The sequence below is a fragment of the Lygodium microphyllum genome, chromosome 30 (genome assembly GCF_053477565.2).
Source record: "Lygodium microphyllum isolate KBCC chromosome 30, Lygodium_microphyllum_v1.1.10, whole genome shotgun sequence".
NCBI classification, from domain to species: domain Eukaryota; kingdom Viridiplantae; phylum Streptophyta; class Polypodiopsida; order Schizaeales; family Lygodiaceae; genus Lygodium; species Lygodium microphyllum.
This window is the reverse complement of record NC_141164.1, coordinates 45,725,666-45,747,615: the sequence shown is the minus strand read 5'-3', so window position 1 is coordinate 45,747,615 and position 21,950 is coordinate 45,725,666.

The following is a 21,950-nucleotide window of genomic DNA, read 5'->3' as shown; positions in this document are numbered from 1 at the left end:
AAGGGAAACTGCAGCCTAACATCACCAATGCCCACAATATCAAGAGAGCTCTCATCACCCAAGCGCATAGAACAGTATGAATGAAACTACTCTCGGCAAGGTGTCACATGAAAGGACGCACCTGAGTCCAAGAGCCAACACTGTGCATACATAGAGTGTATCTCTGTCATCTTGGAAGCATTAGAAGAAGCTGCTAGGATATAATCATCATCATCAATATCCTCAGGCTGCATAACATTGATCTCTTCAATTTTAACACTGGACTTTGCAAGCACTATGCTGTGATCAGAAGACTTATCCTAACTTTGTCTTTCCCCTTATCTTTGCGCCTTTTATTGCGCAATTCATGGTATTATGGCCTAATATGGCCCTTTTTCCCACAATGGTGACAAGTAACATCTGCATTCCTGCCACGGGATTTGCTACGTGACTTCCCACGAGACTTGGACCGAGATTTTTGAGAATCCCGTCCATGGCCACTACCACTGCCATGCTTTCCATATCCATCATTCCTGCCTCTAACTATCATAGCATGCGACACACGAGAGGCATCCAAATTCTTACGGTTAACCTATTCCTGCAGAAGAGCACTCTCAACATCAGATAATTTCAAGGTAGCAATAGAGGCACATAATGCAGTGCGGAATACATCCCATGACTCATTAAGAGTACCAAGCAAGAAAAGAGGAGTGACATCCTCTGCAAAGTGATGTCCTGCGAGGTAAAGTTCTTGAGTATAGCATGGAACTGGCTCAAATGAGTAGACATAGTCAAATTCTCCTTCATGCGCAGATCCATAAGCTGCTTCAACCAATACATCTGACTTGCTGGACTTTTCTTGTCATAGATATTCTTGATTTTATCCCACAACTGCCATGCACTCTGTTCTTCCTCAAATACATTGTAGTGAACCTGTTAGTGAGAGATAAGACAATAGTGGACTTGCATAACTCATCAAGATCAAGCCATTCCTCATCTGGCATAGTTGCAGGCAGATGCCCGGTCAACCTCAAAGGTTTGATCTGTGATTTTTGCACCAACACCTACCAAATCTGGCTCTTCCAATAAGAGTAATGCATACCATCAAGCTTAGTGATGTTGAAAATAACATGATCAGTGGACAAACTCGCCATAATGCAAGCTGGAAGACTGTAGACAGTTCAAAACTGCTTGTTGTTTACTACAGAAAATGACCAAAAAATCACCAAAATCGAGGAAAAATGGCAAGAAAAGTGGAACCAAAGGTGCTGCCCACCAAGTACTAGTGAAAGTACATCATTTCATAATTTTTCAGCATGAAAAATTCATGTCAGTCCATACATATATGCTTGATGTAATAAATTACAGATTTCAGTAAAAGAGAGCTAACTATGCCAAAATCGGATTCGAAGGCAATCAGATACTGTCAAGACCAAAGCCGGAATCATGGGGGCATAGCATAAGCATATGACTGTTGATAAGCATGAATCCAACACCCAAGTATGTCATACAAACATCTGCCAGTGAGTAGGCACACCCCCCAGTCAACGGGGCAAAGTGTTCCTGCCACTACCAAGACTTGACACAAGTAGGTGTCAATTCACAAAGATACGGATCCAAAATTGAGACCCAGCTCATAAGCATACAGTAAACCAAGACATATAATGTATCATCCCAAAGGGTAAGAAATCCCAAAGTCTCAAGTGTCTGTAACTGCTCAATAGCATGTAACTGCTCAATGCATAAAAGTATTGCCTGCTCAATGTCCAATAAGCATTCAAGGATGCTCCCACTGGCACAAAAGCCGTATGTACGAACACAAGAGCTCAAGCCAAGGCAAGACACAATGCCAATGACATAAGTCTAAGACAATACATCAGTAGTACATCCCGAACATGTAGGCGGTAGAGCATTTGTATGTAGCATCCATAAGCATGTAAGACATCAAATACATCCCAATCCAAACTCTGACAAGCCAAGTAACATCCAAGACTACTCCAAATAATTCAAAATGCATCCAAGGTAGAGCTTCAATGAGCACTCAAGCTAAATGTATGCATAGGGTAATCAACCGTGACATGAGCATCAAGCCGTAGGCAATGGGTATGCATAAACCCAAGGAGCATCACTGTCAAAGCATATACCACTATCAAGCATGAACCATGTCAATGAGTGCATAATGTCAAAGCTCTTACAAAAGCATCCGGAATGAAATTGAAGCTCGAAGTCGTACCCTAAAGATCAATACTTCATGGCATATAACCAAGACATAGGCCAGAACCAATAGGCATAACCCAAAGCATGTAGAATAGCTTCAGCCCGCTTTTATTACAGCATAAAATTACTATCAAAAACTTAGAAATTGCAGTCCCAAATCAGTGCCAAATGGTTGCCAAACAATAGGCATACATTCCCTTAACATGTAGGCATCATATGGGACCAATCGGGCCAGGAAAGCATAAGCATCAAATGTTACTATAGCACTGTTATAAACTATCTATGGACTGTTATGATAGTCCCAAAATAGTGCTAAATCAGCCCAGAAGTACTGTCAATGCTCAGCCTTCAATACCAAGCATCAAAGCATGTTCAAATGCCTCAAATGAAGACTGTGGAAGTGCCCAATGGCCTAGAGCTTGAGGAGGACCGGTGTGGAGCTGATGTAGAGCAACCTGGAAATAGGTGCAAACAACGTGCTGCTATCCTAGGAGGCCTGCAGCCCATGTGGCACACCTGGGGTGGATTAGGGGCTCAAGTAGGTGCCCAAGGGGGCACACACCAAGCCTCGAGGGTTCTTGAGTAAGAGCAATGAAGATATGAAGCAATGGAGCTTCAATGGTGGCTGCCCCAAACTGTTCATAGCCTGTGTGACCTGAGAACTGAAGTAAACCCTAAAGAAAATAATCAAATACCTCTGATATAATTCCCTAAAGGTGCCCAACAATGCCAAGAAGGTGCTCGAGAAGTCGGGGAGTGATGGGAGCTCGAAGGAGTCGGATATGGCTGCCGAGAAGGAGACCCAATGCGAGTAGGGAGTCGATGGGAAGCTGAGAATGCCACGAACCAAGCTCAAAAGTCAGGAAGCCGAGCTCTGATACTAGTTGAAAGGGAGAGATGGATCGAAGCTTGGACTTGAGAGCTATGGCGGGAAAGCAAGAGCAAGAAAGAGAGAGACAAGAAATGGGAACTCCAACAGTCACAATGTGTGACCGGGCCTTCCTTTATTCAAACTATCACTAAAATAATAAAGAATAAAGTGATGGTGATGGGTTCTCGCCACCTGCAGTGTGCAGTGGCGGTGACTGTCAGTGTAGTAATACACGGGCGGCTAGGTAGAGGCGCCTTTACCCCCAACACTGAGGCACTTCAAAAACTTTATTCTGCCAGTATTCTGCATCCTCGTGCCCTAGAGGGTGGGATTCTTCTCTTTCCTTCAGTCACTATTGGCGTAGTCAGCTTCCGATGTTGATCACCTCATTCACTATTTTAGTGGAAAGGACTTTGCGCAGGGCATTGGGGATGAGGAAGCTAAAGGTGAAGGGCTGCTTCTCTTGTTCCTGTCTCTCCTAGAGTATGATATCTGCATGAAAACTGGGAGGCATGTCATTTGGGCATGGCGGGAGGGGTACAGAGGGCTGGGCCATAGGGTTAGCTCTTAATATATGTCTGGCTTCTTCCACCAATTTCCTCCTCTTCTTCCTCAAGGTAGTTTTCCTCTCCGCAGATGCGTCTGTGAAGGCTGTCCTTGCCCTTCAAGATGGGGTGAAGGGGGTTGTAGAACCACTTCTTCTTTGAATCCGCCTAGGTCGATGTGCAGTTCTATCTTACTCCCTGGGTGCTCTTGCTGTTGCATCCCTTCTACGAACCCCAGGGCATCAATTCTCTGGGGGTTTAGGCCGGTTGATAGCAAATACCTACGTTATTCCCCTGGGCTTAGCCCCACTGTAATGGGTTGGGAGGGCATGTGTAGCCCTACTCGCAGGGCTCTGCGTGCTATGCTTAGTTTCTTTTTTACTGCCTCCAAGGACTCCCCTTCCTCCTCATGAGTGGCATCCATCAAGGTGTTCAGGAAGATTCATTGTTGAGTGTGGAAGGCCACTTGGGCTGCCTCTACTCTGTCTTATGCTCGGATTTTCTCTTTCTCTACCAGAGCCAAGCAATGCGCCAAGGTCTTCGCTCCTTGCTAATTTTGGCCTGCCCACTCTTCAACCCTCTTTTTCATTTCTTCCATGCCCTCTCCCTCTCTTTGCACCAAGGCTGTGAGCCTCCACTGCGGCTAATCTTCCAACTCTCTGCTCATTCGCTCATGCTCTTTTCTTTCGAGGCTCAGCCTTTCAGTCATTGTTTCCATTTCTCGGTGGTGGTGCTCTTCTTCTTGTTTCCTCCCTCCTCCCCTACGGTAAATGATAGGACCTGAAATGGGATGGCACTGGCTATGGCACTAGCATGCTCATGACAAACAAACACACCCTCATGGCCTCGCGGACCAGAAGCGTCTATCTAATGCTAAAGGACAAACTGCCCTAAAGTTGAATCCATGCGTTTATAGTTTCACCATTTTGTAGTCCAATGTTTCCCTTTCTATAAACTCCATAGAGGGAGAACCCATACACATTGGCAATGCCACGATAATCACATACATGGAGACAACCTCTCGGTAGAAACACCGCAGCCTCACTGTAGCTCTCCTACATCGCAGGGATTGGCCAATGCGCTGCTCAACATATAAAAACATTCAAACATAAACTCCTCTCTTTTATTTTTCGAATCCAGGAGATATACCATGTGTCCTTACTTAACAGTCCCTTAGGAAACCGACCCTCTATCCTACGGCAAGGGATAACCTTACACTCTCAATCGTGGTCAAATTCCTAAGAAAACAATTGTTATGCAGTCCAAAAGCTTTTCCGTTGATACCATGAACTATGCATAGTGCATAATGTGAACGGTTTGGTGCTCAAACAGAAGAAAATCAGCATTGTGCATCGTGCGAAACCAATCTTTTCATGATTTCCATTCTAGCGTTTATGTAATGAGAACAGACACCGAGCCTTACGCTCATACTGCCTTTCTCTTTATTTTAAAACAACATCCTATAGGCATGATGCAACACATAAACCACATTTTAGTTCATGTTTTGACGCTCAACCTCCCCTCTCACCCTACCGTTTAATGTTTTGCATTCGTTGATAGGTGAAAATGTCGTTTTATGTGTATTTCTTTACAAAGAAAGCGATAAACATGAACGGAAACATAGAAACGAGGGTAAACCAAGGCCAACCTCGTGCTTTACCTCCATTATACGCTGTACAAACACACATGTAATTTTTTGGAATTTTCCTTTTACCGTTTCCTAATTTTCTCGCATTTAAAACCCATTTTTCACCTTTTTTGGTATTTTTCCTCTATTTTCTTCAATAAAAAATGACTAGAAATTAAGATTGATTGTGGGTTGTGGCCCTTAGGTTTCTTGACAACAAAATTTCAGGTTTTGTAGGTGTTATGTCTCATATTTTCCATTTACTTTTTGCAAAAAACCCATTTTTACCCCTTAAACGCATGTTTTGCGGGTTTTATAACATTAATTTCAGCCATATCACTTATGATTTTCTGATTTTCAGATTACAAACTGTTGAAACTCATAGAAAACAACATCATAATGCATAATCAGCCCATGGGAACAATGTTTCATCAATCAAATAGCATAAAAACTCATTTTTCTTCATAAAAATTGAATTACCGCTTAGGTTTCCGTGTTTCGAGATCTCGGTTTTGCTACGGGACTACAGGTCAGCCCACATTCAATCTCTAGCATCTTCACAATCAGCATTCTTCATGTCTTCATCGACCCAGAAGCAATCCGGTCCCCACCGGACAAGCTTTCCTTTACCATTCTTCATTTTCCTCTTGCACACAAGAACAGCCCCTTAAGGGAGAGAGAGGGAGGAGAGAGAAAGACTAGAATCAGATTTGTTCATTCAGGCCACCATTTCACGAGCGAAGGTAAGCAAAATGATCAGCAGAGAGAGGGAAGATCGGGGCCATGATCAATTGGATGGGTTGCTTGTACCCTGCAATCACTATCTCCATGCATCTTGGCCCATTTTTCGGGCGTGTAGATATGGCGCCTCCATCTCACGTTTTTTCCCTCTTCCTTCTCTCTCCACGATTTGATGTGGTATAAAATTTCCCAAGCCCCCAAAGGTCACAACCCCTTTTGGCGTCCACCTTTTCAAATCTTGCCCATCTTGTGGTCATTTCCTCGTTGGGCATCCAAATCGAGCTCTGAAAAATCCTGGGCATTCGGCTTAATATCCCGCATTGACTGGCAACTCCTGACAACCCGCACGATAGTGTAAAAAATTATCAAAAATCCACAAGTGTCGCTCGAGCGCCTTTTAAGAGTCGTCTTTCACTTTGTGCTTAAAATCGTCCTAGCTAGAGCTGCCACCTTCGATGTTGAATATTTTTCCCCTGAATTCCGGATTTTTTGGCAAATTTTAGGCACATCCCAGGCTCAAAACTCTGCTCTCATTGGCAACCATAGGATAGGGCGTCAACCCGTCAAATCCCACAACATATTTGCACAAAACAACCAAAGGAAGCATCAAGCTGATACAAAATAGACACATACTAAAACACAGCACAATGCTCACCCTACCCCCTGACAAAACCAAGGCATGACATCCACAAGGAGTAGGCCTAGCATAATTTGATAGAAGGTCGGAAGCTAGTCACTAACCGCCTGCTCCAACACGGCCAAACTAAAAAGAACTATCAAAAAGGTTGCCCTAAGTGGTGGTCTGAACTACTTACCTTACTAAGGACAACACAACCAGGAGCTCCTACTAGACGAGGACTCCTATAGCCTGATCAAGAAGTATTTTCTTTTAGCACATTTCTTCTTTTAGGTTGTTATTTTTCCATACTCGGGCATGTAAAAAGAAGGGAGCTGAGCATAGTGACCCAAGGAGAACAGGGCATCGGCCTTAGGTCCTATCTCGGTACCCAAGAACCTATCAAGCCCTCGCAAGGCAACACTTAATCCTTTTCTGACTCGCCTTTTATTTTCGCTCCAACCTTCCTTACTTTCTTCTTTTCTAGCATGACGCCACCCCTAAGAAGACAAGGCATCGGCCCTGGGTCTAACTCGTCCCCAGGAACCTACCAGGCCTTCGCAAGGCGATGATCAACTGCTACTAAATTTTCCTTTCTTTTCTTTTCTATTTTTATGGGGGTTAGAACCCCTTTTTACACACCTTTGTATATATCTATTTCCTTTGAGATATTCAGGGTTTTTTTTCTCTCTATTATCATCATTTTCCTTTCAGCAGGCTTCTCTAACTGCCTCACAACTAACAAGAACTCCTAGAACGGCTGCCTAGCAGGCTAGCAGAACAGGGTCACTAGGACTACTTTCTAAAACAGGTCTTTTGATGCCTGGCAATGTCTTTACAGGAGGCAACGACTACTCAGACCTCCCTCAGACATACCTAACCTAAACCTAGGACTTCATGCCTTGGACGCCAATCCCCAACAAGGAAAGAAAAATCCCCCAATAAGTACAGAGACACATATAACATAAAACCATGTTACTCGTAAAGGAGATATATCACCTAGATAGGGCCACGAGAAGCTTCCACGCAACAAAATCTCCTTCCAAGCTCTTCTTCGAACCTATCTAGCATAAGACTAAAACAAAAAACCATTAACCGCACCTGTACTAAATAGACAACTAGCCCTCTTGGCCTAATGAAATATAGCATTTCACTACAGAAACTGATCGGCCCTCTTGGCCTAACGAAATAAAACATTAAAAACCTCACAAAACTGGCCCTCTTGGCCTAACAAAATAAAACATAACAGCACCTACACATCCTTCCCCGAAATAGTATAGATATACAATAATATGCTCCTTTCCAAGGAGGAAAAACAGGCTCGCATCCCTAAACTAAATGCATAAGGTTATGACCCATCCCTCCTGCATATATAGCAAGAGGCGTACACATAACATGTTGTCTAATTAACCTATGGGTCCAAGATAACAACAGTAGATCGGTCTTGGCTACTCTTTGCATCACCCATATCAACCATCATCTGCCATATATTGCATGCTCTGATAACATTCCCTACAAGCGACCGGGTCCTATCTCATTATTGATAACAATATCCAGACTAGGACCATAGTTGAAGAAAAGGTCTTCTTCATAAGCAAGATTTGCCAGTGAATCCGCAAACTGATTCCAGTAACGTGGAATCAGCTGAAAAGACACTCTCTCAAACTCCTCAAGTACGGTCATCGCAGCTCGATGATACATACAAAGGATGGGATTCCGCATTGTGTATGTCCCATCTAGCTGATTCAGGATCAACTGGGAATCCCCTGTTACTAACAACCGCCGAATACCACCTTGTTTGGCAATATGCAGTCCCATAATCAAGGCTTTATACTCTGCCATATTGTTAGTGAATCCTACCTCAAGATAAGCAGCTAACTTCATCGTAACTCTACGTCAAGGATCTCGGATTACTACTCCAACACTCCCTTTTTTATTAGGGCCCCTGGACGCTCCGTCAAAATATAATGTGTACGTCCACAATGGGTTTACACAGCCTGCCATCACGAACTCCTCTATTCGTAATTATGATAGTCAAAGTTTAGCATGTTGAGAGGGTGAATTGATGGCTCCATCCCACCTTCTTCATTAAACGCAATCGGGATACTTGTCAACAGTAGTAAGTAGTGATGGCAGAAGACTTTGATCTCCCACACAAAGGTTCCATCTTCTTGCTCAATCACTTTGTATCCTTTGCTCCACCAAATAAGTTTCCCCTGATGGTATCTCTGCTCCAGATATGGGTGCTCCAAATAAGGAATTAACCGCCCCATCAACCAGCTTTAAGCTCTTTTGCAGGTCTCAAATCAGCCCCAGCATGGACCTGCAATGCATTTTTCTGTATTAGCATACTTAGAAATAATAAGGTTTAATCTTATTAAGATTAACCTTATTTTTAAATTCTAGTCCCTGCAGATCAGCTAGTAGAGCCGTAGACCTATTTTTCCCTATCCTGACAATCTTGTAGGGCCCATCCCATCTAGGTTCCAGCTTCCCTGGAAACAGCTCCCTACGCACATCGTGATACAGAACTAATTGCCCTTTTTTAAAGGTATACTTCTTTTCTTTAAGGTCGTGCAAGTGCTTCATCCGACGTTTAGCTACCTCCTAGTGTAATAAGCTCTGCAATTTCAGTTCATCCAGGTGGGCTATGGTTGTGAAACGTTCAAAGAGTGAATCCTTATCTCCCAAAGAGCAGTTAATTGCAAATCGTATGGTTGGCAACTTGATTTCAAGGGGTAACACACACTCTTTCCCATAAACTAATTTAAATGGAGTATGGCTGGTAGCTCGCTTGAACGTTGTATTGTACGCCCGTACTGCCACATATAACTTCCTGTCCCAGTCTCGTTTCTTCTCAAAGACTATTTTAGACAAGATACCCACAAGCTGCTTATTAGTACTTTCGACTTGTCCGTTTGCTTGCTGATTATAAGGGTCATTTTATTATGCTTGATTTGCCAAGCTTCAGTCAAGCTTTTAATCACTTTATTCAAAAAGTGAGTTCCACGGTCCGACACTAGTTCCTTTGGTGGACCGAAACGGCAGATAATCTGCTCTAAAAGAAAACTTGCAGTCTCTTTTGCATTGTCCAGCCTCGTTGCCCGCGCTTCTGACCATTTTGTAAAATAATCAGTTGCTACTATAATGTACCTCTTTTGAGTAGTAAATGACGGGGTGATAGGACCCACAAAATCAATGCCCCACTTCTCAAATGGAAGGATAGCCATGATAGGCGTAAGTGGGCGTTTCCTATTCTCTCTGTTGTCATGTCTTTGACAGGTATCACATCTCTTAACATAATCAAACGAATCTTGGAAGATGGACGGCCACCAATATCCAGCTCTTAAAGCTTTCTGTGCCGTCAACCGTCCCGCGAAGTGCCCTCCACATGCAGAGTCATGGCACTCTTCCAAAATGAAAGGGACCTCGTCAGGCATCACACATCGGCGATAGATATCATCAACACCTTGCCAATATAGTGTCCCTGTGATCAAAGAAAACTTCAAAGCTTGTTGTCTAATTTTCCTCTTTTCAGATTTTGATAAACCAACTCCAGTCTCTCCTGTTGATAAATAATACGTGATAGCAGCATACCAAGATGGGATAGAAGCTGTATCAATTTTAAACATTTCTTCAATATCACTTCCTTCAGCCAAAGTCTCTTTCGGCTCCCCAAAATCCACAAGGCATTCCACAATACCCTGCAACCTCGGTGGCTTACTCTTAATCTCATAATCAAACTCCTGCAAAGTGATTAACCACTTTGCCAAACGATCAGGCGGCTGTAGCTTGTTCATGAGCAATCTAAGCCCTTCCGCCTTCGTATAGAAAACTACCTTCTCATAGAGGATGTAGTGCCTAAATTTTTTAACCGCAAAGACCATCTCAAGACACAATTTCTCCATGTAGGTATAGTTAATTTTTGAAATGCCCAATTTTCGACTAGCAAAAGCTATTGGATGTTACCACTTTTCCTCCCAAATTTGGGCTAAACAGCCAGCTGACACTATGCATGGTGGCTGCTGAAAATATGTAAAATACCTCGCCTCTTTTGGGTGCTTTTAAAACTGATGCTTTTAGTAGCTCCTGTTTCACATCCTCGAAAGCTACCTTACAAGGGTCGCTCCATTCAAATAGATAGCTAAAGGATAATAAGTTCGTTAATGGCAACGTCCTTTCTGCCAAGGCATTTATAAACCTCCAATAGTACCCTATCGATGATAGAAAGCTATGAACCTCTTTCGGAGTGCGTGGTGGGCTCATAGCGACTATAACCTTAATCTTTTCAAGGTCAGTTGCGATCCCTACTGAACTGACCACATGGCCTAGCAATAGCCCATAAGGCACTCCAAAGACACACTTCCGTGGGTTAAGAGCGATACAAAATTGTCTGCAATGCTCAAAGCATTTTCTTAAGATAATCAATATCCTTTCCCTTACAGTGGCTGCCCCCAGATCATCGATAAATACTTTCAACTCATCTAGGGAAATGTCACCAAAGGTCTTGTCTGCTGTTCGTTGCCATGATCCAGGTGCATTGCACAATCCAAAGGCCATCACATGGTACGCAAAAGTACCAAAGACAGTAATAAAAGTTGTTTTCAGCTTGTCCTCTTCTACAATTGCCATCTGGTTGTAACCCGCAAAGCAATCCATAAACGAATATATTTCCCTACTCGCTAATTGATCCAAAATCTGGTCAATAAATGGCAACGGGTAGTAATCCTTAACCGTCTGTTTATTCAACTCTCTAAAATCTACACATAGTCGAATCTGGTTGTTTTTCTTCTTCCTGATAACCACTGGTGAACACCATTCTGTGTGCTGTACAGGGAAGATTAAACCAGCTTTCTGTAACTTCTGTAACTCCTCAAACAGACCGTCCCTCAATTAAAAATGCATATGCCTTACCTTCTGACGCACAGGATGACTGCCTTCTTTTACAAGAGTAGTATGAATAGCCAGGCTGGGAGAAATGCCTCTCAGCTCATCATAACTCCAAGCAAAGATGTCGCGGAATTCTTGAATCAAGGACACATAGTCCTCCCTTTCTACTGAACTGACATGGAACCTAATTTAATTGGCCGCGAATCATTCAACGTGCCAAGGTCCAACTCAATCACATCCGCGTCTCTTATCCTATCTTGCGGCTCTATCGGCTCATTTAGAGTTATCTGATAAATATCCTCTGTAGTGGACCCCTCTTTAGATTCATTATTGGATTATGTCTCATTGCCAGATGGATCATCTGATGTTTCTAATTCAGTAGAGGATAAAGAAGCTCTCTCACTCTGAGGAGACTCAGGGTAAGCATTGACTATTACTTGATTGGCACCTCGACCTAGAACCACTCGACCGGCGGGTATATTGACTTGATAGTCTGTTCGTAAGATCCAAGGCCTGCCTAGCAAAACTCGATAGCTAGGACATCCTGCAAGTCTTATCACCCTAAAGTCCAAGAAGCATTCTACACTTGCAACTATAACATGGACTCTAATAATGCAACCTTCTGGTTGTCTTAGGCTATCATCAGCCATTCTGAGAAGGGTAGAGCTATCTTTTTGGATGCCTAGACCCAACCTCTCCATCAACTCTGAACTCATGATATTGACGAAGGACCCAGTGTCTACGATGGCATGTTCTACTAATATTCCATCCACGTATGCTGGAACCCTAGGGCAATTCTTTTCAGCATGATCAAACCAATCTTCCCCTACTCGTACTATGCCCAAAGGTTCTACAATATACCCAATACGCAGGATCTTCTTGAATTCCTTGCGTACTCCTGAAGATAATTTAATCAACTGTAAGAGGTTTACATCTGGTTTGACTTCGCAAAGAGAACTTGCTAGATCAAAATCATGATAGGTAGCCAAAGCTCTCTTTTCTCGCCAAACCATTCTTTCTTTTGGTCTCGGGACCGGATTTGGTGCTTCTTTTTTAGCTCTTGCCTTCTTTCTTGGCACTTCCTCATCCTTCTTAGGATCGAATTTTTTATCAACAGGCCTTAGAGGTCCACCTTCCACGCCAAGATTCTGGATGTGCATCCCCTTATCCCTTTGCTTAGGGTTTCCCTCAACCGGTTTTGCATTATCTTTGTCACCCTCTTTAGCCTTTTGGCCTCTTGTCACGGCTCGTAGGTTGGAGGTCTCAGCATCATTGACGCATACAGCTTCGATAAGGCTAACTCCATTGCCTTGTGGCAACTCTTCTATAGTGGTCTTTCCCCTTTGCAATATTTGTCTTGGTCCATCATTTTGCTGCAAGTTATTACCTTGCGCTCTATGATTAACTCGACCTGGCTGTTTACTCACTTGTTGGAGGGAACTAATCTTACTCCAACTGGTAGCGGCTAAGTGGCCCGACTTCCCACAAATATCACATTTAACATTTGGAGAGTTTCTAGGGAAATGTTGTCCACCACACCACTTACAGTTGAATCTTGAGGGTCCACCCTCTTCAGGGCGTCGACTCCCTATCAGATTCTGCTGCTTCTTCAAGAAATTGACGTCAACAACTATTTGCGGATATTGTTTGGAAATCATGTTAGTGTAATGCTTCATCATATCCTTAACTTCGCCAAGGACATTAGATGCACTCGACTCATAGCCTTGATCGTCTATTCGTCATTCCATTGGCCTAACAATTTGATTGGGCATTGGTTGTTGACTCACAGGAACAACATTAGGGTTCGAAACTTGGCCTCCAACATTTGGTGGAGCCAACTGACTAGCCATAGGCATAGTCACACTGGGAGGGGCTGGCAATAAAGATACATTTTGAACCATGCCTCCTCTCCCATTAGGGTTATTCATAGGCATCCCTTGACTTCCATTTATCAATGGTAGATTGCCTCCAAGTACTAAGCCCGCATTAAGATTTATTCGAGAGGAGTAGGCCGTTTGTAATCGTGACTACTCCTTCTGCCCGCTTAATGGCGGTGTCTATATCAGCCAAAGCCACACTGCTCAATTGTACCTGAATATTGAAATCCAATCCATGCAAGAAGTATTGCAATTGGGCAGTCGACGGAATGGGAATGTAAGTTTGTAACTTACGAAACACTTCCTTAAGCTTCTTGGCATAGGCTTTCACATTCTCATGGGGGTCTTAGCGTGTTACATTCAACATATGCAATCAATATTGGCCACCTCTTCCAAGGGCATATTCTCCTCGGAAAGCTGCATAAAATTGGTCAATTGTGGTTATGGTTCCAGTATCTATGCTATGATACCATACTGCAGCCCTTCCTTTTAACGTCATGTTAAAGAACATCATAAGATGTCCCTCATCTTGGATGCAATAATTAAACATTAGCCTTTGGGATTCACAAATGTGAAACTCCGCATCTTCTTCGACCAACCCATTAAAAATGGGCAAAGGAACTCCTAAAGCTAGCAAATCCGACATCCCTACAGGAATTGCAATGGGTTCGACAATCGGATTAACAATAGGAGTTTGAACTGATGAGATCACACCCCCACTCGAAGTGGGTTGACTTGGTGGAAGAGAGGAAGAACTTGCGCTTCCTCCTGCACCTAAAGGACTATGTGCAGCAGTTGGGTTACTAAGACCATTGCCTCTTATGCATATCGAGCTACTCCTTTGAGGAGAATAGCGACTTACAATCTCCAACAACCGTCTAGCCCTCTCAGCACGTTCTGCTTTTTGTATTTCGGCTTGACGGTCCTTGTCATAGGACATAAACTAACTTTTTGGTCCCTAAAAACCCTAGATTCAAGAACCACCACTTATTGGAAGCTCCCGGCAGACGCACCACTGATGGGACTTGAAATGGGCCAGCACTGGCTATGGCACTAGCCGGACCTCATGCTCATGACAGACAAACACACCCTCATGGCCTCACGGACCAAGAGCGTCTATCTAATGCTAAAGGACAAACTTTCCTAAAGTTTAATCCATGCGTTTATAGTTTCATCGTTTTGTAGTCCAACGTTTTCCATTCTATAAACTCCATAGAGGGAGAACCCATACACATTGGCAATGCCATGATAATCACATACATGGAGGCAACCTCTCGGTAGAAACACCGCGGCCTCACTGCAGCTCTCCTACATCGCAGGGATTGGCCCCTTGATGCGCTGCTCAACATATAAAAACATTCGAACACAAACTCCTCTCTTTTATTTTCCGAATCCAGGAGATATACCATGTGTCCTTACTTAACAGTCCCTTAGGAAACCGACCCTCTATCCTACGGCAAGGGATAACCTTACACTCTCAATCGTGGTCAAATTCCTAAGAAAACAATTGCTATGCAGTCCAAGAGCTTTTCCATTGATACCATGAACTATGCATAGTGCATAATGTGAACGGTTTGGTGCTCAAATAGAAGAAAATCAGCATTGTGCATCGTGCGAAACCAATCTTTTCTTGATTTTCATGCTAGCGTTTATGTAATGAGAACAGACACCGAGCCTTACGCTCATGATGCCTTTCTCTTTATTTTAAAACAACGTCCTATAGGCATGATGCAATACATAAACCAAATTTAAGTTCATGTTTTGATGCTCAACCTCCCCTCTCACCCTACCGTTTAATGTTTTGCATTCGTTGATAGGTGAAAGGTCGTTTTATGTGTATTTCTTTACAAAGAAAGCGATAAACATGAACGGAAACATAGAAATGAGGGTAAACCGAGGCCAACCTCGTGCTTTACCTCCATTATACGCTGTACAAACACACATGTAATTTTTTGGAATTTTTCTTTTACCGTTTCCTAATTTTCTCCCATTTAAAACCTATTTTTCACCATTTTTTGATATTTTTCCTCTATTTTCTTCAATAAAAAATGATTAGAAATTAAGATTGATTGTGGGATGTGGCCCTTAGGTTCCTTGACAGTAAAATTTCAGGTTTTGTAGGTGTTATGTCTCATATTTTCCATTTACTTTGCAAAAACCCCATTTTTACCCCTTAAACGCATGTTTTGCGGTTTTTATAACATTAATTTCAGCCATATCACTTACGATTTTCTGATTTTCAGATTATAAACTATTGAAACTCGTAGAAAATAACATCATAATGCATAATCAGCCCATGGGAACAATGTTTCATCAATCAGATAGCATAAAAACTCATTTTTCTTCATAAAAATTGAATTACCGCTTAGGTTTCCGTGTTTTGAGATCTCGGTTTTGCTACGGGACTACAGGTCAGCCCACATTCAATCTCTAGCATCTTCACAATCAGCATTCTTCATGTCTTCATCGACCCAGAAGCAATCCGGTCCCCACCGGACAAGCTTTCCTTCACCATTCTTCATGTCTTCATTGACCCGGATGCAATCCGGTCCCCACCGGACAAGCTTTCCTTCACTATTCTTCATTTTCCTCTTGCACACAAGAACAGCCCCTTAGGGGAGAGAGAGGGAGGAGAGAGAAAGACTAGAATCAGATTTCTTCATTCAGGCCACCATTTCACGAGAGAAGGCAAGTGAAATGATCAGCAAAGAGAGGGAAGATCGGGGCCATGATCAGTTGGATGGGTTGCTTGTACCATGCAATCACCATCTCCAGGCATCTTGGCACATTTTTTGGGCATGCAAATATGGTGCCTCCATCTCATGTTTTTTCCCTCTTCCTTCTCTCTCTCCACGATTTGATGTGGCATAAAATGTCCCAAGCCCCCAAAGGTCACAACCCCACTTTTTCAAATCTTACCCATCTTGTGGCCATTTCCTCGTCGGGCATCCAAATCGAGCTCTGAAAAATCCTAGGCGTCTGGCTTGACATCCCGCATTGACTGACAACCCGCATAGCAGTCTGAAAAATTATCAAAAATCCACAAGTGTAGCTTGAGCGCCTTTAAAGAGTCGTCTTTCACTTGGTGCTTAAAATTGTCCTAGCTGGAGCTGCCGCCTTCAATGTTGAATATTTTTCCCCTAAATTCTGGATTTTTTGGCAAATTTTAGGCACATCCCGGGCTCAAAACTCCGCTCTCAGTAAACTCCATGCCCTATTCGATCCGCCATATTTTTGCTGCTAATCCTCATGTTGCATGATCAGCGGGTCATATTCTTTTTACATCTTCTCGAGCTCTTGATTTTCATCTATGAGCTGTCGCCGCCAGCTTTGCTCCTTTTCTTTTTTGGTCTTTAGTTCCCTCTTTAGGTCGAGAATTTCATTTTGTTGCGTAGCCATTTGCTTTGTCTTTTCAAGTTGGAAGGCCACTACTGCTTCCCTTTCTGCCTCCAAATCGGCACCACAATCCTCATTTCCTCCCTTGCCCTTTCTAACTGCAAGAGCAATTCATCGATGTATTCGTCACGATTTGCGTGTGGCATCATAGTGGTGGGGATTAGGGTAGTCGAGGCTTCCATTTTTTGGCATTTTGACTCTTGCCTGGATTCGGCATCTGTAGTTGGCCTTTTGTGCCTAGTGGTTGTGGTCTCCCCGCTCCTTTCTTGTGCTAGTTCCTTATTGTTAAAGTATTGCATCCACACCACAAAACTTTTCACGTCGGTGCTGGGGCTGTGACGCTTGGGATGGCAGTGGTGGCTTCACTGGCGGGTACCAAGGGGGCCGAAATGGGCTAGATGGGGGCCTTGCCCTTACCCTCGATGACCATGGACGGCATGGCTTCAAGTACTTGTGTGCTTAAGCCGAGTCTATCTTCCCTAGGCGGACTTAAGGTCCCTAGGCCATCGAGTCGGCTCTATTGTTCTATAGACCGGTGAATTGCTTCTGCCATGTCTTCCTCCTCCTGTCTTTTCAACTCTGCCTCCTCTTGCATAACTCTTCTTCTATTTTCCTTGCTTCCTCGTCCAACCTTTCAGCTTCTTCCTTCTCCTTCTTTTTCCACTCCATCACCTCTCTCAGGGATTCATTAGGAGAAATATGGACTCTCTTTTTTGCCTCTTAAGGGGTTTCTCTCACCTCTCTCTCTCTAAAAAGAGATTCCAAAATAATATTATAAAAAGAGATCTTCTACAATCAAGCAGTAAGAAATCTCCGTCTTCAACAGTCTATACTACAAGCAATCAAGTGATAATGGAGGTATCTTTATTTTTTTTAATCTCTGTGATGTTATTATTATTCACAGTTGTTGTTGAGTCCTTAAGCATCAATTCATAGAGAGAGTGTGTGGGGGGAGAGAGAGAGAGAGAGAGAGAAGGGGAGAAGGGGGGACAAAGAGGACTGTGTGAGATGAACAAAGAAAATAAGTGATAGAGTGACAGATAGTAAATTAGGGCAGAAAATAAGATGGTGTTATTGTTTTCCACTAGCCAAGCTTCGGTATGAATGTGTTTAGGGTTTCCTTGATGAATTTTAGTTGAGAGAGAGAGAGAGAGAGAGAGAGAGAGAGAGAGAGAATATTTTGGATAGAACAGAAGATAAGATTTGATGCTAATTAGAGGTAGATTAAAAGCCAAGATTACAGGCTGATTAGGGGTTGATTAGGGTCTATCAAGACTGAAGCAAGAGAAAGAGACAAGAACCAACTGGGTTTTAAAAAAACACAGATATAGTGAATCAAAGGGGTGTAGTTCTGTGATTTGAATGTTAATCCAAGTTAAAATTTGCATACTTTTTTTTTTGCAGAATGCAGGTGCAGGATATACCAAGAGAAAGAGAGATATTCACTTTCAATTGGAGGATGAATATGCACCAATGTTCAAAAGAACTGGGGAAAGAGATGATGCAATAAGATACAGGATGCAACAAGAAAGAAATGTAGGGGAAAAAATGTGGACCTTTGGGTTGATGGGTGCATTTATCCACCCGATCCACTCACTCGAAGGCCACCACAATTTGAAGGGCTTACATCATTTGTAAAGTTTGCTTGTGAAGGCAATGAAGGATTGTATGGATACACATGTAGACTTGTCACACAAGGATTAGCAGGGGTTCATTAAACCTTGACAAATATGCAGACAAGATTACAAAGGAATATGCAGTCTTTGATGGAAAAGGATAGATTATTGGCTGAGAAGGATAGGGAGAACCAGAACCTATAACAAGCAATGTCTGTAATTGAAGATGATATGCATGCTACACACATGCAGAATATGGAGTTATAGTCTAAAGTCAATGACTTGGAGAAGGAGAATCGAAACATAGAGAGGAAGCTCACAAAAACTTTGGAGATTGGGCCCGGTGCATCCGATTAGTTAAACCAATTCACCAATTAACCAAAGGAAGTGGACAATATCATAGACGGATATATGCTCAATCTGCTACAATGAGAAATATGTTTCCTCATGCAGAGAATGATACTATTGCCAAAGCAAGGATATGGTAAAAAATGCATTGAAAATTTGTAAATTCAGGGACATTGTGGATGGTGTTGCTAGTGAACATCTTAGGGATGTGAGCAACTTGTTTACTACTACAAATGCTCAGGGATTATGTGACAAGGTGGGAATGAGTTCTGAGTCATATAGTATACTCTATCAACAATTGGATACAGGTTTTAAGCAAGTCTTGAATACTAAGCGAGTAATGCCTCTGCCAAAACCATTTCACATGAAGAAGGCTCAAAAACAACTAAATGAGAAAGTTTTAGAACTAATTGGTGAGCCTACGCATCTGGAACACACACACATATTGAAGTATGGTTCAAAAGAAGTTGCCTTTGTATTGAATGCATCCAACAACTTTGTATTGGATATATGTAGGGTTCAGATTGCTATGGTCAAGTTCTACAATATGTCTATGGAAGAATGTAGAGGCAAGCTTAAGTTTGTCCTCAAACTTGATGAGAGTGAGATTATCAAGGGGCAAAAACTTGAGCGTATGAGTATAACACTTATGAATCAAGTATTAGATCCAAACATCGATGAAAAACATCCTTTATACTTCAGTGTACAATCAGAGAATGAAATATGGTGGCTTGCAACATTTGAAGTACCAAAGGAGGACCATGAAGTACTTAAAGTTTTTTTTAACCTCACTAATATACCCAGCATTATTCAACAGCAAAATAATGGAGCAGTTTTACACGTTGAGCGGTTTGGGGACTATTAAGTTGAATGGCATCTTGCAGGTGATTTAAAAACATTGAAGTGTATGTTTGGTTTATCAAATGCAGCGAATGCAAAATTTCCGTGCATATACTGCATGCAAACTAGGAAGAAAGGGAAAGATGGAAAGAAAGAATGGTTTGCCAAGGCAGGACAACAAGGTGCTCCGACACGTGATCAGAAAGTCATGAGAAATTGAATGCTAGTTCCAGTGGATCCAAACTGGCGCCCTATTTTGGAAATACCACTAACAAGGGTTCACTTTTGCACATTGCATTGTTTGGTTAGTATAATTGAAAAGCTAGTATATGAATATATATGCTTTGCATACAAGATGCAGCCCGTGTCAGAATTTGATGCTACATGCAAGAAGGTAGAACAAGTCCTCTCTGAAGTTGGATTGCACGGAGGCCAAGTAGAAATAAAAAAGGACGAGAAAAAATCAGGGAAGAGTGGAAATGTTCCTTGTAAACCATGCTTTGGCGGACCCAAGGCTAGGAAGTTTTTATCTCCACCTCAAGATGAGGAAGGCAATATACTAGTAAAACAAACAGAGAAGTATGAAGCATGGAAAAAGTTGCACCTTGCTGTTTCAGATTGGAGCAATGGGGGACAAATGAGGATTGTGAAGGCAGAAGTGTGGATACACCTAGATAGATTAGCAGCTCTCTTACAGAAGTTGAGGTTTATTGATGGTGATGCCAATGCATTCACGATGCCAGCATTGCAAGCATCGATGAAAGCCAGGCACAGTGGCTCTTCGTGAGATCCGCCACTACCAGAAGACTATTCATCTCCTGATACCGAAGGCTCCGTTCCAGAAGTTGGTGCGGGAGATCATGGAGGGCATATTGATTAGGAACAACAGGACCCAGTTTCCAAATACATCACGCGCAAAAGAACCCGATCCCTGGATTGCCTAGGCCCTCCTTGCACTACAAGAAGTTGCTGAAGCCTACCTCATCGACTTGTTTGGAGACTCAGTCTATGCAGCAGTGCATGCAAGGAGGGTCACCGTCACCAACAGGGATCTGCGGATAGTCAGGTTCTTTCGGGGATGGAAAGATAGTTCTCGCGGAGGTCAGCAAGGATAGGGGTGTACAACTCTAAAACACATGGAATGTAGCTTCTGAAGACATTTTGTAAAGCCCTGGTTGTAATGGACCCCATGTAAATTGTTATTAATATGAATACAAATTTTTTTGTGCATCTTATTTTTGTTTAGTCGCTTGTTATTTATTTTATTTATGTCGTTGAGTTATCATTACATGCATTCGAACAAATACATGTTGTGCAAGAATTTGATAAAGCACTGTGTATTAAATTTAGGGTATGAATCATGTTGCGTACAAATTCGACAAATAAACATAACATTCAAGTAAAAAATAACAGTAAACGACACATATCACAAACTACATTGCATGCGAATCCAACAAACATCGGTTTTCATTACTTGAAGAGAAGATTATAAAGTGCATTACATCGGTGATGCGATATCGTTAGGCAATAAGTACATCTAGTCTCTCCTAAGCTTCTTCGAGCTAGGCTCCCCATGGTCAGAGCTATTCTTGATTATAGGCAACAATACATTTTGCCCCAATAGTTCTTGTCTAATGACAGTGGGGTCTTCAACACTGGCAACCATGCCACCTACCACCATGGAGAAAAGTGGGCCAGACTTAGTACTTGTGAACAAGTAGAGCAACTTCGAACATCAAAGCAACACTACTTTCTCCAGGTTGGAGTTGGTTGGGATGGTCTTGAAGGGCCCAGCGTTTGTTAGCGCCCTCAACTTCAAGAAGTTCTCAACAAAAGCAGGGGAGCATGTCTTATGAAATACAATAATGTCGTTGACAAGCTACCCAATATACTCCTTCAATGCCGAGACTTGCACCCTTCCTTGGCTACCAGATCGGCCACCCTATCTAGATGAAAACTCATCTATATAGACAATCTCCTGCATCACACAAGTTCAGTATCGGATTCACTATGCATGGAGTGTGCTGAAGATATATACATCATATTTATATGAAACTTAACCAGTAGGGCCTCTAGGGCATCCGGAGCCAACACAACAGTTTTTGTCGGGATTGTGCCCCCAGATGTGCCCTGGCCGGAGGCTCGCTTCTGGCCGATCCCGACAAAAACTGTTGTGTTGGCTCCCGATGCCCTAGAGGCCCTATTGGTTAAGTTTCATAGGAAACTAAGAACATTACCTTCTCTGCATCATCTATCTGCCGCTGTAATGGAGCATCCAGGTCTGCTCCCGCCACTGGGCCACCCTCGTCTCTCTCCCAGGTAGGCACTGCATAGTCGGGTCGAGGACCAAAAAGGCTTTCCTACAACTGCTCAAACTCCTCATCAGA